Source organism: Heteronotia binoei, chromosome 9, assembly GCF_032191835.1.
Source record: "Heteronotia binoei isolate CCM8104 ecotype False Entrance Well chromosome 9, APGP_CSIRO_Hbin_v1, whole genome shotgun sequence".
In the NCBI taxonomy this organism is placed as follows: Eukaryota; Metazoa; Chordata; class Lepidosauria; order Squamata; family Gekkonidae; genus Heteronotia; species Heteronotia binoei.
In genome coordinates this window covers 81784144-81802581 of record NC_083231.1, presented here as the reverse complement: position 1 = coordinate 81802581, position 18438 = coordinate 81784144, and the positions used below count along the sequence as shown (strand labels likewise).

At 45.4% G+C, this 18438-nt stretch overlaps 1 pseudogene; it reads right to left on the bottom strand.

The window, feature by feature from the left end:
- Positions 1-738: 738 nt before the first annotated feature.
- Positions 739-1481, bottom strand: LOC132577592 (alpha-crystallin B chain-like; annotated as a pseudogene).
- Between the last annotated feature and the right edge of the window lie 16957 nt (positions 1482-18438).

Below are 18438 nucleotides of genomic sequence, written 5' to 3'. Positions count from 1 at the left end.
AGCATACCTTGCCACAAATTTTGTTAGTTAGAAGGTGGGGGGCATGAACCAAGTATCCATGTTAAATTTTGCAGTGATTTGGTATGGAAATACAACTTGGTATCCATTATTTATGGAGAGCAAATAGTTCAGCATGAACAAGTTAAGCCTGTAGTAGAGGGATACACCCACCCAATACGAGACCCGATTCTCTACTCTTGGAAGACATCTTCCCAAGTACTAGGAATATGCCCTCAAAGATCAACCTGGGGGAGCAACTGCTGTCAGACCCTCCACCAGGACACAGAAAACAAAATGTGGATTCCTTAAAGTCTCAAGCTGATTGGCTACTGTCGGGGGAAGAAAAGGAAAAGTCCCCTGTGCAAGAACCAGTCATTTCTGACTCTTGGGTGACGTTGCTTTCACAACGTTTTTACGGCAGACTTTTTACGGGGTGGTTTGCCGTTGCCTTCCCCAGTCATTTATGCTTTTCCCCACAGCAAGCTGGATACTCATTTTACCAACCTCAGAAGGATGGAACGTTGAGTCAACCTCGAGCCAGCTACCTGAAAACCCAGCTTCCACTGGGGATCAAACTCAGGTCGTGAGCAGAGCTTAGGACTGCAGTGCTGCAGCTTTAACACTCTGCGCCATGGGGCTCTTGTCAGGGAGAGAGACAGCCCTCAATGCTGGCTTCAACGGGGAACCAAGAGCAAGCTTTCAGGTCCAGTATCCTGGCTACTTTCTGGCAACCACGGGTTAGTCCTGGCAGCTGATGGGGATAGTGCACTCCTGTGGAAGGGCAGCATGGGCAACAGGAGCTGTGATGGTGAGAGCCCCATCTGGAGACAGTGCTGAGGTGACTGAAGCCGGGTCAACCCCCTTAGGGATCATGTAGCAGTGGTGGAATTCTGGGAGATGTAACCGTGTTCATCTGGGTGCTCCTCATGTTTAGCATTCACTTCAACATAGTCCCCCACAACTTTCATGTTCAGTTCTTTTGGTGTTTCATATCCAAGTGGACAGAAAACTTGTCTTTATCCATTTTCACCTCTGAGAGTCCGGTATCCAGGAAATAAGGCATCCAGGAAATGAGAGCCGGTTTGGTGTAGTGGTTAAAGTGTGCAGACTCTTATCTGGGAGAACCGGGTTTGATTCCCCACTCCTCCACTTGCACCTGCTAGCATGGCCTTGGGTCAGCCGTAGCTCTGGCAGAGGTTGTCCTTGAAAGGGCAGCTGCTGTGAGAGCCCTCTCAGCCCCACCCACCTCACAGGGTGTCTGTTGTGGGGGAGGAAGGTAAAGAAGATTGTGAGCCGCTCTGAGACTCTTCGGAGTGGAGGGCGGGATATAAATCCAATATCTTCTTCTTCATCTTCTTCATGTGTAGTAGGGGCTGACCGTGTTGAAGCTGGAGAAACAACTCAGATTCCAGCAGCCCCTCACCAAACCTCTGGTCGAAGAGATGGGCAGGGAAGAGTGAGGGGAAGCCAAAGGACCGCATATCCAAGGGTGGTGAATGGTGATATCCATGGCGTAGCTCAGCAAGTGGTCAGGCAGAGGCACTTCTCCCTTTCTCACGACTGTGCGATTGCAGTTCTGAAGCAATCAATTTTATTAGTATTTAAGGTGCCACTGGACTTGTGCTCTTTTCTACATATGATAATATGCATCCTTAGGAGAAACTCAGTTTGATCTGCAAAAAGCAGGACTTTTGTTTGATTATACTGTCCAGTAATAAATGCTGGCATGCTGTTGGGGTTTTTTTTTTTGGGGGGGGGGGTCCAGATGCTGAGGAGGGAACTGCTGGAAGTTGACTCAACCTTGTATATGAGTACTGACTCCTTAAAAAAAACACTTGGGCAAACTTTATACTCATTCATGTATTGTATTGCCCACTCTGACAGGCAGCAGCTCTCCAGGGTCTTAGGAAATCATTTGCATCACCTACTATGGGATTCTTTTAAATAGAGATGATGGGGATTGAGCCAGATACCTTCTGCATGCCAAGCAGATGCTCTACCTACAGAGCTTACAACCCTACCTGTAAGGCCTGAGAAGATGGAAAATATCCCCTGAAACTCATGGGGCAGGTTCTCTGCTTATTACAAACAAATTGTTACAAACAATTAGTAATACCATAGGGGGCATAGTCAAGCCAATATAGATTTTCCTGTTAATCTTACCTGCAGGCTTTTGCAGCAATCATTTTATACAAAAAATGAAATGGTTTGCAGAGAAGTCCAGTATGTTCATCGATCAACACAGCAGGCCAGATGTCAGGGACTCTTGGGTATTGTTCCTAGCTGCTGTTCTAATTTGTTTTCAAATTACCTTTCTGAGACCCAGGTTATTCATCTGTGAAAATTGCTCAGAATGGATATTTACTGCAAATGTATGCAGAGATACTTTATATTATGAAACATTATGCAGCCTTCATATAATTTAAAAGTACAAATATCTTATTAGTTGGTCAAATATTTAAGTTGTAATTTGATCCCAGCATCTCAAGCAGTTAAATTTGTAAAGGAGGGACCATGAAGTTGACAGTTTTTACCTTTTCTGAATATTTTAAAATGTGTAAAGCTCCCTTGTCCAAATATTTTTATGCTACTGTAACAACCATGCCTAAATGTTTGAGTTCTTTGTGTATCAGATTTGAATGGATTGGCTTCTTAAATTATTTTTATTGGTTATGTACCACAACAATAAACTGACTGACTGACCCTTGCCAGTCCGGCTTTCGCCCGGGTTATGGGACGGAGACAGTACTGGTCGCCCTGGTAGATGATCTCCAACGGCACCTGGATCAGGGCGGTGTGGCGGTGCTGATGTTGTTAGATCTGTCGGCCGCGTTCGACACGGTCGACCATCGGCTACTGACCCGCCGCCTCGCCAATATAGGGGTGAGGGGGTCTGCCTTACAATGGCTCTCCTCCTTCCTCGAGGATCGGGGACAAAGGGTGGCAATTGGTGGCGAGCGGTCCCGGAGGCGCACACTGGATTGTGGAGTGCCTCAGGGGGCAGTTCTCTCACCAATGTTATTCAATATCTATATGCGCCCTCTTGCCCAGATTGCCAGGAGATATGGACTTGGGTGCCATCAATATGCAGATGACACCCAACTCTATCTGCTGATGGACGGCCGGCCTGACTGCGTCCCTGAGAATTTAGACCGGGCCTTGCAGGATATGGCAACGTGGTTGAGGGGGAGCGGGCTGAAACTGAATCCAGCGAAGACAGAAGTCCTTTGCCTGGGTCGGGGCGCCCGGGAAGGGGAAATACCTCTTCCGGTCTTCGACGGGGCGCCACTGAAAGCGGCACACCGGGTTAGGAGTCTGGGAGTTCTACTGGAGCCTTCATTATCAATGGAGGCCCAGATTGCAGCCACTGCCAAGTCAGCCTTTTTCCACCTGAGGCGGGCAAGGCAGCTGGCTCCCTTCCTAGAGCGCCAAGATCTGGCAACGGTACTTCACGCAACGGTCACCTCGAGACTGGATTACTGTAATGCCCTCTACATGGGGCTGCCTCTGTACCGAACCCGGAAGCTGCAGCTGGTGCAGAACGCAGCGGCCAGACTGTTGCTGGGGCTCCCTAAATGGGAGCACATACAGCCTGGACTGCGCGAGCTGCACTGGCTGCCAGTTATATACCGGGTTCGTTACAAAGTGCTGGTCATTACCTTTAAAGCCCTATATGGTCAAGGACCTGTCTACCTTAGGGACCGTCTTTCCCCATATGAACCCCAGAGAGCACTGAGGTCAGCTGGAAAAAACTTGTTGACCACCCCCGGACCAAGAGAGGTGAAGCTGCAATGCACCCACAATCGGGCCTTCTCCTCTGTAGCCCCGAACCTATGGAACCAACTTCCAGAGGAAATGCGGGCCCTGCGGGACCTTGAACAGTTCCGCAGGGCCTGCAAGACCTTCCTCTTCCGACTGGCTTTCGCTGACGAAGAAAGTAATTGCTAATGATTACCGCCATCATAAAAGAACAAATAGCATTAGCACTTTTATCACTTAATTAATTAATTAATTTTAAATTTATCAGAATTTTAATGTTAAATGTAACTTTGTTTTTTGTATAACTGAATGATGTTGTTAGCCGCCCTGAGCGTGCTCCGGCGGGGAGGGCGGGATATAAATAAAATTATCCATCTAAATTATCTATCTATCTGATTGAGTTAAATTCAGTCTCATTCTAATCCAAGTTCTGCCTTGTTGACAAATAAGTTTACCATTTTTCCAGCCTTCGCATGCTACAGGGCTCATGCCCATTTGAATGGTGAGGCTAGGAAATGACTTATCTAGACATCACTGTTCATTTTGATGAAGTGAATGGGCAAAATAACTAAGCATAAGCTTGCAAAACATAAACATGCACAAGTTCCAAAAAACTTTCTTAATTGAGCAGATATGGTTATGTAGAGATGGCCTCTGCACCAGCATGGCTAAGATTCTTTTCAGATTTTGAGACACACAATATTATATAGGGAATAAGTTGCTGGACTGACCCAGACCTAAAGTTCCCACTTGTCATTGAAATTCATTGGATAGGGTTGCCAGGTCTGTGTTGGAAAATACCTGGATACTTTGCGGGTGGATCCGGGAGAGAGTGGGGTTTGGGGAGGGGCCTCAGCATAGTACAACGCCATACAGTCCACCCTTCAAAACAGCCATTTTCTCCCTGGGAGCTGAGTTGTAAAAGCAGGTAGATCAGTTGTAAAAGCAGATCTCCAGGCCCCACCTGGAGACTGGCAACCCTATCATTGGATGATCTCAGATCAGTCATGCTCTGTCAGCCTAACCTACCTAACAAGGTTGTAGGGAGAATAAAAATGAAGGGAAAGAGGACACTGTATGCCACCCTGAGCTCCTTGTAAAAAGTTAATAAGTAAATAAATAATGTCGCTTTAGCCAGTTTTGAGAGTATGGATCAGCGGTTGCTTATGGAATTTCAAAACCTGGGAGGAAAGATCCTAATGACATTTGCAATAAAGAAAAATATTTGTTCTAGGTGTTAAGCAGAAATAACCCATTCCTGTTTAAGAACTTCTTGCCAGAGAGAGAATAAAATAGGTATGGGATACAAACACTGAGTGAAAGAGAAATGGCTGCTACTGCTGTTCTGCAAGCTATGCTACAAGGCCTTGAGCACAGTTCTGCACTGCTAGAGATAGTTCTTATGCTTTTGCTTCTGCATAACATTGTTCAGTTTTTTGCACACCAGAAGAACAAATATAAGTTTAGTTTTGCTTTTCTCATGCAATATTCTAGCATGATTCATTAAACAACCCTTCCTTACCTTGAAAATGCCCTCTGCATGCAAAACGGTAACCTCTAGCTCAAATCCTTAGTAATAAAATGCACTTGTAATAATAAAGCCATAAATATTATAGTTTGGGCCTCTTCTAATTTAAATGAAGCTGTGCTCACCGATGGGGGAGCCTTGAATTGCCCAGTTTATCAGGGAAGGGCTGAGAGAGAGAATACAAGTGCTTTTCACCTATTAGTTGCAGGCATTTGCCATGTGCTGTTGCCCTCCTAGCCTCCCTAGATACTAGTCACTTTGGGACTGGGCAGAATTTTTAGGAAGTTCCCTTGACTGGTCTTTAGGAAACCGCTTTTTTGCCTGTTTCATACTGACTCTAATGGGTGAGTATAAATACATCTGGTCTTAGAGCCAAAAAAGGGAACCTACAAACAACATACCAATGGATAAAGCCTAAAAAGGTTGAAGAACAGATAAAAACTATGTACTGTATTTATTAAAGCAGAATTTATTTATTTATAATTTCAATTTATAAACTGTCCTTCTCTGAGTTCACAGAAATCAGGTCAGTTAACAGAAAAACTATACAATTTGAAATCCAAAGAATAAAAATAGCTTTTAAAAATTCAGATGGTGCTAAAATCAATTTACAATTGCATTACTGTCTCACAAATAGATGGAGGGAGGAAAATGCAGGATGAGAGAGGAGGAGGGAGTGTCAGATAGGATGGTACCAGTTGCTGCCCTCAGCCAAAAGTGTAGTAGAACATTTCTGCCTTGCAAGCCTTTCAGAACTGTACCAGGTTCTGTAGGATGCAGATGTCATTTGGCAGAGAGTTCTACCAGGTGGGAGCCAGGGGGGCTGAAAAGGTGTGGGCTCTGGTCAAGGACAGCCGGACATTTTTTGGGCGAGGGATCACCAGTAGGTTGTTCTCAGCAGAAGCTTTGGGGAACATACCAGAGGAGGTGGTCCCAAAGATACTTGGTCCCAGACCACTCAAGGCCTTAAAGGTCCATATCAAAACTTTGAACCTGAGCCAGTACTCCACTGGAAGCCAGTGCAGCTATTGCAGCACAGGTGGAATATGTGCTGTTGGTGGCATTCCCATCAGTTATTTTTGGCAGCTAAAAGTTCATGATGGTTCATGGTATGAAAACCAGGCATGCCACAAACTGAACTGTATTTGCCCAGTTTGTGCCCATCCCCAATTGTAAATCAAGAGGTAGTTTAAATTAGATTCAATCCAGACAAAATTTACCATACTGAAGTTTCATTACAATCATACATAGGGCCAAAACATTAGCAAACTAAACTGTGCATAGAAGAAAGCTACAGGAGAATTATTTATTCAGTTCAGTTCAATTTTATTATGGCCCATGACCAGATTCAACTGACCAAAAAGAAAAAAGAAATAAACAAACCCATAATCAGGTATACGTATTCAAGTTTATTATAATTATTAGCTGACCCTCCCCTGCAAGCAGGGCTCAAGGCAGGTTACAACATATAAACATAGCAAGTTAAAAAAAATACAATAAAATTCAGTATAATATCATTATAACATAAACTACAAGATGGTTTCAATGTGGATAAAGTGCTCTCAAGGAATTTCCATTGCATGAGTACTCAGATATTTCAGATTTTAACAAGTGGTAAGGCTCCCACCAGTAGCAGCATAAAAGGAATGTATATAGTGCCAGTGGAAGGAACAGGTGGGTGGAGCAGGGAGGGACTAGCAGGGCTGGCTCGCCCACTAGACAAACTAGGCAGTTGCCTAGGGTGCCAGGAGGATGGGGGTGCCAAATTGGGCTCCCCCCCTCCCGGTGCCCCAGGCAAGAGCCTAGTTTGCCTGCCTCCTCTGCCCACCCACCCAATGCTGCCGTCACCCACCCCTCCTTTCCCTTCCCGTCCCTTTGCCTGCTCCCCAGCACAATCAGAGTGTGCTGCACCTGGGCCCTGCTGGCTGCAACATGGCATGCATCTTATCTTTTGAAGGATGCACTGGATGCACTGGTTCCAGAAAGGAGGGGGAAGAAGCCTCCAGCGTGTTCTTCAAAAGATAAGATACACACCACATTGCAGTCAGTATGGCCCAGGCATGGCACACTCTGATTGTGTGGGGGAGGTGATGAGAAGGGAAAGGAAGGAGAAGGCAGGCAGGTGCTGCAGCTCTGTGGGGGTAGTGATGGGGGGGGGGTGCCTGCCTGGGGTGACATGCACCCTTGGACTGACACTGGGGGCCAGTATAATTTTATATCCACTGCCTCAACCAAAGACCTGGTGGAACAGCTCCATCTTACAGGTCCTGTTGAATTGAAATAAATCCCACAGAGCCCTGATTTTACTTGAGAGATTGTTATATGAGGCCACAGCCAGAGCCAAAAAGGCTCTGACTCTGGTCAAGGCTCTCTTGGGCCAGGAATTGCCAGTAGATTTTGATCTAAAGAACACAAGACTTCAGAAGAAGAACCATGAGAATTGGGGAGGAGGGCATTCTACCACATCATAAACCTCACAAACTGAACAAGTTCATCTAGCATCAAAAAGTTCATGATTGTCCATAGTTTGTGAACTGTGCATGCGATGAAATGACCTAGAAATGACCTAGAATGCAGCTTTCATAGTGTCCTGAACTTTGCCAGGTACTGTTTGGGAGAACTGGAATACTGAAGCATTCACTTAAGTCTGAGTTATGACCACCGCTACCTCCAAGGTGCCCCCAGGAAAGTGCTTTCTGGAGATATGGCAGGTGCATGTTCAGGAGGCCCAGGAGTGTGTAGAATAGATTTTCTCTTTAACTGGTATATTTGGTGCACAAGCATCTTGCTCTTTGTATGAGTGATGCCAACCAGTGTTGCTAATACCAAAAATGTGGTTTTGGAGATGGCTATGTGCCAGAGTACACTCTTGGTTTCTGCATTAAATTAAGTAAAACCAACCAAGACTATGTCCTTATATAACTGAATAAACCTCTTATGCAGTTAAAAAATAACAGGCAGAATATTCCAGTGTTTAGGTTATTGCAGCTCACCTTTCAAGGGTTTGGTTTCAAGTGTTGTTTTTGTATAAAGTGTATGAGGCTTCTTTTTTTTCCTGCAAATCAATAGAAGATTGTATTATGAAAATCTGACCTAGTAGGTGGAATATATTCAGGTACAGTCAGTAGCTAGTGAAAATGTGTCAAATGCTCAACATTTCATTGTACTCCAGACTGCCAGAAGTATCACTGCCAGAAGTGCTGTTGTTTTTTTTCCAGATGATTAAATTTCAGGAAGGTCAAAGTCATAGAACATTAAGTCACTAAATGGAGTCTAATATTTAAACATATTTAGTAGGTCACAATATTTGTTTTTAAACTGTATCAAAACATATTGACAGCTGTTTATTCCATGAGAAATCTATGGAATAGACTGTATCTGCATTGTATGAAAGTGCATTGTATGAAATTGCAGAGAAGAATAGAGTAGTTCCGATCCAAATTCTAGCATGTAACAGTGTGCTGTGCATGAGATTCTGTCTTTTGGAGTTCTAGTCTAAAGTTGTTATTGATATATATTCATGTATTACAAGTTGTTAAGTTCATATTTGAGCTTATGGTTTCCAGAATCAGTGCCAGCCCTAGGGCCCGCAGCACCCCAGGCAGCCCTGCTGCCCACCGCCCTCCCACCGCCGCCACCCCCTCACTCTCCCATTGTGGCAGCAATGGGGAAAAGACAGCAGCAATTTGGGGCGGGGAGGGAGAAAAAGGAGGCAGTGAGAAGCAGTGGCAATGGGGGGAAGACAACAGCGATTTGGGATAGGAAGGGGAAGGAATTTTTTTAAACAAGGTGGGGGTGCCTAATTTGGTGTCCCTCCAGGCAAATGCCTAGTGGAAGAGCCAGCCCTGTCCAGAATTCTGTTAAATATACTTAGGTTGCCTTTGGAATGGAGATGAAGACTATGGCTAGATCAAATTCCATGGGAAAGTGTGTTTTGGAGTGGGATGTTGAAGGAAAGAAAGAAACAGTAGTCTTGCAACCACCAGGCTGAGGTGGAGACCAGTGGGGGGGGGGAGACTGGCCTGGGGATTCCAGTACTCCTGGGGAGGGGGAAGATATGATGGTGAGAACAGACATCAAGATAAGGGAAGGAGATTGAGACATGGTGGTGCTCGACCCTCTTCCAGTCTGTGTCCCATCCCAACGGTGGCAGGCAGTGGGGCCAGGTTAAATTACTCACCTCCATCATTGGTGTTATGCAATGCCAGGTCCATAAATAATAAGACCTCAGTCCTTCGCAAGTTCTTGCTTGAACAGGACGCGGACCTGGCTTGCGTGACTGAGACGTGGGTGCAAGAGGGAGAGATGGTGGCTCTCTCCCAAATGGCTCCCCCAGGATACTCAGTCTTTCACCAATCACAGGGGTAAGGGAGGGGTAGCACTATTCATTCGAGAGGTTTACTCCTTTCAGGCCCTCCTGGCCCCAGAGATCAATGGTATTGAATGTGCCGGTTTGGCGTGGGACGTTGGGGAGGGGTTGGCGATATGGCTGTGGTACCGTCTGCCTAACACACCGGCCAGCACCTTACCATCCCTGATGGAGGCCGTAGCAGGCTGGGCATTGGAGTACCCAAAGCTTATGATCCTGGGTGACTTCAATGTCAATGCTGATGACACGACCTCCAGTTGGGCGATGGATCTAGTGTCATCCATGGCGACACTGGGGCTCTCCCAATTTGTTACAATGCCCACTCACCAGGCGGGGCACATGTTAGATCTGGTCATTCCGGTCAGGATTTTGATGGACAATATTACCGCTGAGGTGGTTCCATGGTCGAACCACCTCACCCTTAAGGCTTGAGTGGATGTTCCACCCCAAGTCCATTTAGGTGGCAAGCCTATTTTGACTCGTCCACGGAGCCTGATGGACAATGAGCAGTTCCAAATGGCTCTACGGGATCCCTGGCCCCCTGGCGATTCTCTTGATGGCCTGGTGGAGTTGTGGCATGGTCGGCTCTCCAGAGCCATTGATGAGATTGCCCTTCAGTGTCCTCTGTGCCCTCATGTTAGGCTGGCGCCGTGGTATACCCCACATTATGGCAGCTGAAACGAGGGCTCAGATGGCTAGAGAGGCATTGGCAGCGGACTCGAGATGAAGCGACTAGAACATCTTATAGAGAGTTTATGAGATCCTATGAGATGGCAATCAAAGCTGCAAAGTGGAATCTTACAATACTGCCACAAGGCAGACCAAATGCTAGGAAATTGGAGATCAGCTGTGAGGCTTTTGTGGAATCTTTGCAGATAAGATCTCGTTGCTCTGCCGTGACCTCCCCGCCACATTGGAAACAGTACGTGAACTTGAGGCCCCGTGCCTGTCTTATGGACCATTTCTGGACTGCTTAGACATGTTTAGCCTGGAGGAAGTTGACAGAATCCTCTCCACTGTACGCCCAATAACCTGTGATCTGGACCCATGCCCCTCCTGACTAATTAAAGCTTGCCAGAGGGAGCTTAGGTGTCCTATACGGGATATCATAAATAGATCCCTCTCAGAAAGGTGTTTTCCAACACCTCTTAAAGAGGCTGTGGTCCACCCTCTATTGAAAAAGGTAACATTGGATCCGGCCGAATTGGCTCATTATTGGCTTTTTGGGCAAAATTATTGAGAGGGCAGTAGCGTTACAGTTGCAGAGTTTCCTGGATGATGCTTCCGTGCTAGATCCCCACCAGTCTGGTTTTCGTCCGGGTCATGGAGCCTCCAGCGTCCTGTCAAAAACTGGTAGATGACCTCCAGCGACATCTGGATCGAGGCGATGTAGCAGTGCTGATGTTGTTAGACCTATCGGCAGTGTTTGATACGGTTGACCATCGGTTACTGACCCGCCGCCTTGCCAACGCAGGGATTCAGGGGTTGCCTTTGCAATGGCTTTCCTTTTTCCTTGACGGTCTGGGACAAAGAATGGCGATTGGGGGAGAACTGTCCCAGAGGCATCCACTTAATTGTGGGGTGCCACAGGGAGCAGTCCTCTCCCCGATGTTGTTTAACATCTACACGCATCCCCTTGCCCAGATTGCCCAGAGGTATGGGCTGGGTTGTCATTAATATGCTATCTACTGATGGATGGACGGCCTGTCTGTGTCCCAGAAAATCTGGACCTGGCGTTACAGACTTTGGCAGGATGGCTCAGGCTGAGTAGGCTGAAGTTGAATCCAGTGAAGACAGAGGTCCTTTGCCTGAGTCGTGGCAGTCTGGGAGGAGAAATCCTCCTACCAGTTTTTGACAGGACGCCATTGGTAATGGTGCACAAGGTCAAGAGCTTGGGGGTGCTACTGGAGCCTTCTTTGTCAATGGAGGTCCAGATAGCAGCCACTGCCAAATCCGCCTTCTTTCATCTTAGGTGGGCGAGGCAGTTGGCTCCCTTCCTGGAACGTGATGATCTGGCAACAGTGATCCATGCAATGGTCACCTCAAGGTTGGACTACTGTAATGCCCTCTACATGGGGCTGCCCTTGTGCTGAACACGGAAACTACAGCTAGTGCAGAACGCAGCAGCCAGGCTGTTATTAGGACTCCCTAAGTGGGTGCACATACAGCCAAGGTTGCGGGAGTTGCACTGGCTGCCAATTGTGTACCGGATCCGTTACAAGGTGCTGGTCATTGCCTTTAAAGCCCTATATGACCGAGGATCTGTCTACCTTAGGGACCGTCTCTCCCCATATGTACCCCAGAAGGTGCTGAGATCAGGTTCACAAAATCTACTGATAATCCCCAGGCCAAAGGAGGCTAAACTGAAAACTACAAGAGAAAGGGCCTTCTCAATCATGGTTCCCCACTGGTGGAATCAATTACTAGAGGAGGTGCAGGCCTTGCGAAGTCTTGCTCAGTTCCACAGGGCCTGCAAGACTACCCTTTTTCAGCTGACCTTTTCTTAATGCAGATTGTGCTGTACTGTCGCTACGAAAATCTGTAAATGAGTAAGATTGGAAATGTTTGAAAATGTAGCACAGAGAATGATCGCATGAAATTGTTGGTTTTAATTAGATGGTTTTAAGGAAATTGTATAATGTTGTAGATAGTTGTTTTATTTTGTAATCTTTGTATTTTATATTGTGTTATGAGCCGCCCTGAGTCTGCTTTGGCAGGGAGGGCGGGATATAAATTAAATGTTGTTGTTGTAGTTATTATTATTATTATTATCATTATTATCATTATTATTATTATTATTATTATTATTATTATTATTATTATTATTATTATTATTATTATTTTACAGATGGACAACTGACACTCACTAAGAATACTCAGACTGAACATAGGTTTGAATCCATGTTTCTTAAACTAAGGTGAATGTCCTAATATTCCAATTTTTCCAAAGAGTGTCTGGCAAAGTTCAGGACACTGTGAAAACTGCATTTCTAGGGATGGGTACAAACCAGGAAAATGTGGTTCAGTTTGGTTTGTGGTTCATAGCATGCACAGTTCACAAACCATGGACCACCATGAACCTTTTTATGCTAGATAAACTGGTTCTATTTGTAAGGTTCATGAAGTGCTAGAAACACCAGACTCACAACGGATCTCAATCGGACTCTCCTCCATCTGCCTTCCAACTTGGTGAGGATTGGATTTACGTGGTCTGAGTTATGCCCTCTCCCCAAGAAGGTGACCCAATCCTCCATTGTTTTCAATTGAGAAAAAAGCAGAAAAAAACAAGCAAGGGCAATAGAATCCTGCAGAAATGGATCAAGGTCCCAGAGAATCTCTGCAGTAGAAACTGAAGGGGGGGGCATTTTTGCAATGTGTCCAGCAGACCAGTTGCACAGAAAACCCAACATGACTAAGTTCAAGCTAAAAAACTGCTTTTGGGGAAAAGTTCAGGCACAAATTCAAAAGTGTACAGAATGGACCTCCTACAAGCTACACACACCAAACTCACAGTGAACCTCCCCCTACTGCCTGCTCCTCTACGATCTCTCCAAGTTGGAGGCAGATTACATTTCTGGGGTCCCAGTTACAGACACCAGTGCTCTCTCTGGAAAAGACAGTGACAGTTAGAGCCAGGCGTCTTCAGAAGGGCTCAGGAACAAACCACATACTCACAGGGAAACTTCACCTGGGCAGAACCCCCACCTAGACACTCAAAGCAAAGCAAGCATCCCTCCTATGCTCACAATGCCCCCTCAAGTCTTCAAAGACAAGTTCTGAAAGATCAGAAGGCAGACATCTCCAGAGTTTTGATAGAGGCCCCCCAAAGTTACCTCACAATCCAGGTGTGCTGCCCAACCCCAATGAACCAGTGGAAATCAGAGGTTTCCATTTTTAGTGATGCAACAACAGAAAGGCAGACTTGACAGGAGACTTCCAACAGACAGGGGCTTCCCAAAGGTACCCTATGATGATAGCCTGGCCAACCTCAGCTCCACCAGACAAGCAAGGGAAGCATTGCCAGTGCCCAGAACTCTCACCCCCCCCCCTCAAGAGCTATCGCAACATGTGTTGAATTCTTCAGGCTGGGTGGGCTACCCATAATTCTCCAAAAGCAGATTTGGAAAGACAGAAAGGCAGACAGGACAAGATTTTCAACAGGGTCTCCCCGAAGTAAACCCATGACAGCTTGGCAGGAACCCCAGAACTACCAGACAAACCAAGGAAATATGCCCAATGCCCACAGCACTCACCGCCCCCCCCCCAAGTGCTGACACACCTTGGTGTATTCTTCTTCTCTGCATAGGAAACACCAGTCAGTCTGGCTGAGCCATCCACAATTATTCAAAGGCAGTCATGTCAGGAGATTTCTGACAAGGACTCCCCAAAGTTACCCCATGAGGACAGCTTGGTGGGCACCCCAGCTACACCAAACCAGTGGAAATCGCCCAGAGCCCTGCAGTAGCAGGAATTGTGCGGTCCATTGATGATGATGATGATGATGATGATGATGATGATGATGATGATGATGATGATGATGATATCAGAGTTTTTCATTTTACGTGATTAGTGATGCAAACTGTCTTGAATAATAAAGACCGGTACAGTTTCTTGCCCAGTCAAGTGTTTATGAATGGCTGACATGTTCACATACTGAAATAATGAACGGGGACTACTGACCCATCAGCTTGATGTCTATACCTGGGAAAGTTTTAAAACAAATAATTAAACAGTCCTTAAGAACATAAGAACATAAAAGAAGCCATGCTGAATCAGGCCAATGGCCCATCCAGTCCAACATTCTGTGTCACACAGTGGCCATACACACACACACACACACTGTGGCTAATAGCCACTGATGGACCTCTGCTCCATATTTTTATCTAACCCCCTCTTGAAGCTGTCTATGCTTGTAGCCACTACCACCACCTGTGGAATTCCACATGACAATCACCCTTTGGGTGAAGAAGTACTTCCTTTTATCCATTTTAACCTGACTGTTCAGCAATTTCATTGAATGCCCACGAGTTCTTGTATTGTGAGAAAGGGAGAAAAGGACTTCTTTCTCTACTTTCTCTATCCCATGCATGATCTTGTAAACCTCTATCATGTCAACCCGCAGTCGACGGTCAGCCCCAAGTGCCCTTGAGCATTTAGGAAGGATGGCTATGATTACTAAGAGCCAGCCTGGGTTTCTCAAGAACATGTCATGTCGGACTAACCTTATCTCTTTCTCAGTCCTGACTCCTACCTGGTGGGACTCTGCCAAATAACATCTGTACACTACAGCAGGGGTCCGTGGCCCATCAGCAACCAGGCTACCAGCCCTCCACGGCACCCCACAGCCTCCCCCCCTCTCTATTTTTACGATGTTAAGTTGAGGAAAGTGCCTTTTGGGCTCTTTAAAAGCTCACCTCCCCCCCCCCCGTGGCAGCCACGGCGAGTGACCGCTGAACAAGTGGTAATGTCCTTGCACTGCTTGTTCAGCAAGTTGCTTGCCGCCACGGTTTCCCCCACAAATCAGCTGATCGGCAGGGGGGGGTGAGCTTTTAAAGAGCCCAGAAGGTGCTTTCCCTGGCTTAACATCTTAAAAATGGAGGGAGGAGGAGGCATCATGGGGGGGCAGTGAGGCTGTGTGGGGGGAGGCCAAATTCAGTTCCCCCACCCTGCCGGCCCTGGGGCCATGATGGGCGAGCTGCAAGTCCCTGGTACCAAAAAGGTTGGGGACCACTGCCCTATAGGACCTTATGCAGTTCTGTAAAGTGTGGAAGGAAGAGATGTTCCTCCAGGTTTTTGGTTGAGGACAGTAATGGGTACCACCTTAGCTGATGCTCCCTTCCCCTCCCCTACTCTGCTTTTTCTTCATATTGTGAGACAATGCATATCATATGACCATTCTGGTGCCATTTTGATGTCCATTTGTTAAAGCTATTTTAATTGGATTTTAAATTGTACAGTCTATGTTGTTAACCACTCAGTTCTGTGAATTCAGAGAAGGGTGGTATACAAATCTAAATAACAAATAAATAGTGTGTATATTCATGCATACATATAGGAATGAAAATACACACACACACATCTAGACACTCTAGTCCTATTCATGCAACTAAACAGAGGATCTCAAATGGTTTAGAAAGGGAGAAGATAATGTTAGCAGGCCCTGGCCCCATCTTCATTGTATTTTTTGTTGCTCAGTCGCACAGTCGAGTCCAACTCTTTGCAACCCCATGGACAAAGTCACACCAGACCTTCCTGTCTTCCACCATCCTCTGAAGTCTGCTCAAATTTGTGTTTGTTATATCAGTAATGGTGTCCAGCCATCTCATCTTTTGCTGTCCCCTTCTTTTGTCTTCTGTCTTTCCCAGCATCAGGATCTTCTCCAGTGAGTGCTCCCTTCTCATTTGGTGGCCAAAGTATTTGAGCTTCAGCTTCAGCATCTGACCTTCCAGGGAACAGTCAGGGTTGATTTCCCTTTGGACTGACTGATTTGATCTTCTTGCAGTCCAAGGGACTCTCAAGATTCTTCTCCAGCACCACATCTCAAAAGCATCTATTCTTCTGCACTTGGGCTTCCTTATGGTCCAGCTCTCACAGCCATACATTACTACTGGGAATACCATTGCTTTGACTATACGGACTTTTGTTGGCAGGGTGATGTCTCTACTTTTTTTTTACTGCCCAGGTTTGTCATAGCTGTCATCCCAAGGAGCAAATGTCTTTTAATTTCATGGCTACAGACACCATCTGCAGTGATCTTGGATCCCAGAAATGTGAAGTCTGTCACTACTTCCATGTCTTCCCCTTCTATTTGCCAAGGTGCGATGGGGCTGGATGCCATGATCTTAGTTTTTTTTATGTTGAGTTTAAAGCCTACTTTTGTGCTCTCCTCTTTCACCCTCAACAAGAGGTTCTTTAGGTCCTCCTCACTTTCTGCCATTAGAGTGGTATCATCTGCACACCTGAGGTTGTTGATGTTTTTCCCGACAATCTTAATTCTGGCTTCTGCTTCTTCCAGGCCAGCATTCTGCATGATGTACTCTGCATATAAATTAAACAAGCAGGGTGACAATATACATCCTTGTCATCAAGCCACGTCAAGGCAGCAATCCATGAGTTAATAATGTGTTAATTAGCACCTATTCACATAATGTTTGGTCACCTTAGAAACCATGTGGTTCCTGTGGCTCAGAGTGCCACTTGATACTATTTTAATAAATAGTCTGTATTTTATTTTTTATTTTCCTTCACTTCCAACTAAATTTGGAAAAAGAAAAAGGAAGACTTAAAACATATGAAAGAATTCCTCCCCTCCCAAAAACTTATGCACTTGCCTATAATGCCAGGGAAAAAAATGCCTTCTGATATTTACATTTTGAGATGCTGGGAAGAAATTCATTGTTTCCAAGCCTATTTCTCAGTTCCCCCAATTATGAAAAAACTGTCTTTGTGCAAAGACAGTCAGTCCTGAATATATAATGCAAAATATACTTGTCCATCTGATCTGATGATATTTTAAGAGAGTGATCATCTTTACCTAATCATTTATGTAGGCAATATCAATACCTCATGACCTGGGGACTTTTCAACATAATTCAGCTTCCTTCTAACTTCTGGTTTAAATAATCCCCCTTTAACCTCATAATTTTCTGTCCCAGTTGTCTGGATGCACTGTACTGAAGGTGGGAAGGGAACCTACTCCTCTAGAATACAGTCTTGCTTCCTTGCCATGCTTTCCTGTCACCCTGATAGTTGATATTTTTAAAACACAGTCAGCCAGGACTTCATTTTGCTTTTATCTAACTGAACAAATTTAACTTAAAGGGTTGTCTTCATGGACGTCCCATTAAGCTGCTTCACTGTGAGCAGAGTCGGCTGTGGTGGTGGAAAGTGCTGTCAAGTCATAGCTGATTTATGGTGACTTGTAGGGTTTCTAAGACAAGAGCTATTCAGAGACTATTTGCCATAGCCTGCCAGTGGCTGGCACTGAGTAATGCTTAGGAAGATTTGAACCTCACTGTGTGTTGGATTGTAACAGGCCTGCTGGCGGTTTTTCCAAGCAAGAAGTGGGATCCCATTATTTTACAGAAGTATTAAGAAAGAAAAAAGTTGGGAACCTCTGAATGTGTGCTGCAGTTTTACAACGTTAAATCAACCAATTGCTTTAAAGAATAGGAAAGAATATGTTCCAGCAATCTCCAGTACCACAGTGTTTTTCTGTCATCACCCCAAACTGATTATATTTCACTCTGATTCAAAGCTCAAAATGGCCTATGGAAACACATTGCTACTACTTTACTCTTTTATTGGTCAAACTGATGCACAGCCTTTTATCCAAACGGCCCAGAATATTGTGAGATTGCCATTGTATACTTTCAGCCATAGGCTGTCATACACTGCCAGCAAAATCTATCCACTCAGCTTATTCTGTGAACTGTTACAGTTGATAGTAGTTGCAGCATTTCTGATTGCTGTGATTCAGCTTTATCCAAAACTTGTAACGAAGGAAAATCATCCAGAGAGTCTCATGAAAATTTGGTCAAAATATTTTTTCTCCTATTATGCTCTGTAAAATTGGAAATATGGATCATGCTTTTCAAAATGCTTCAATAAAGACTTATATGCCTGCTTTTAAGGTCTGAGATGTGGAAGCCAACACCATTTTAGAGCTGAACTTGGCCATTAAACATGCCATTAGGCATTCCTGATTGGGCCCACAACAGAGTGGGACCAGGTAATCTTGTCTCCCAACTTCATGTGCCTTTTCAAGTGTCAAAACCAGGGC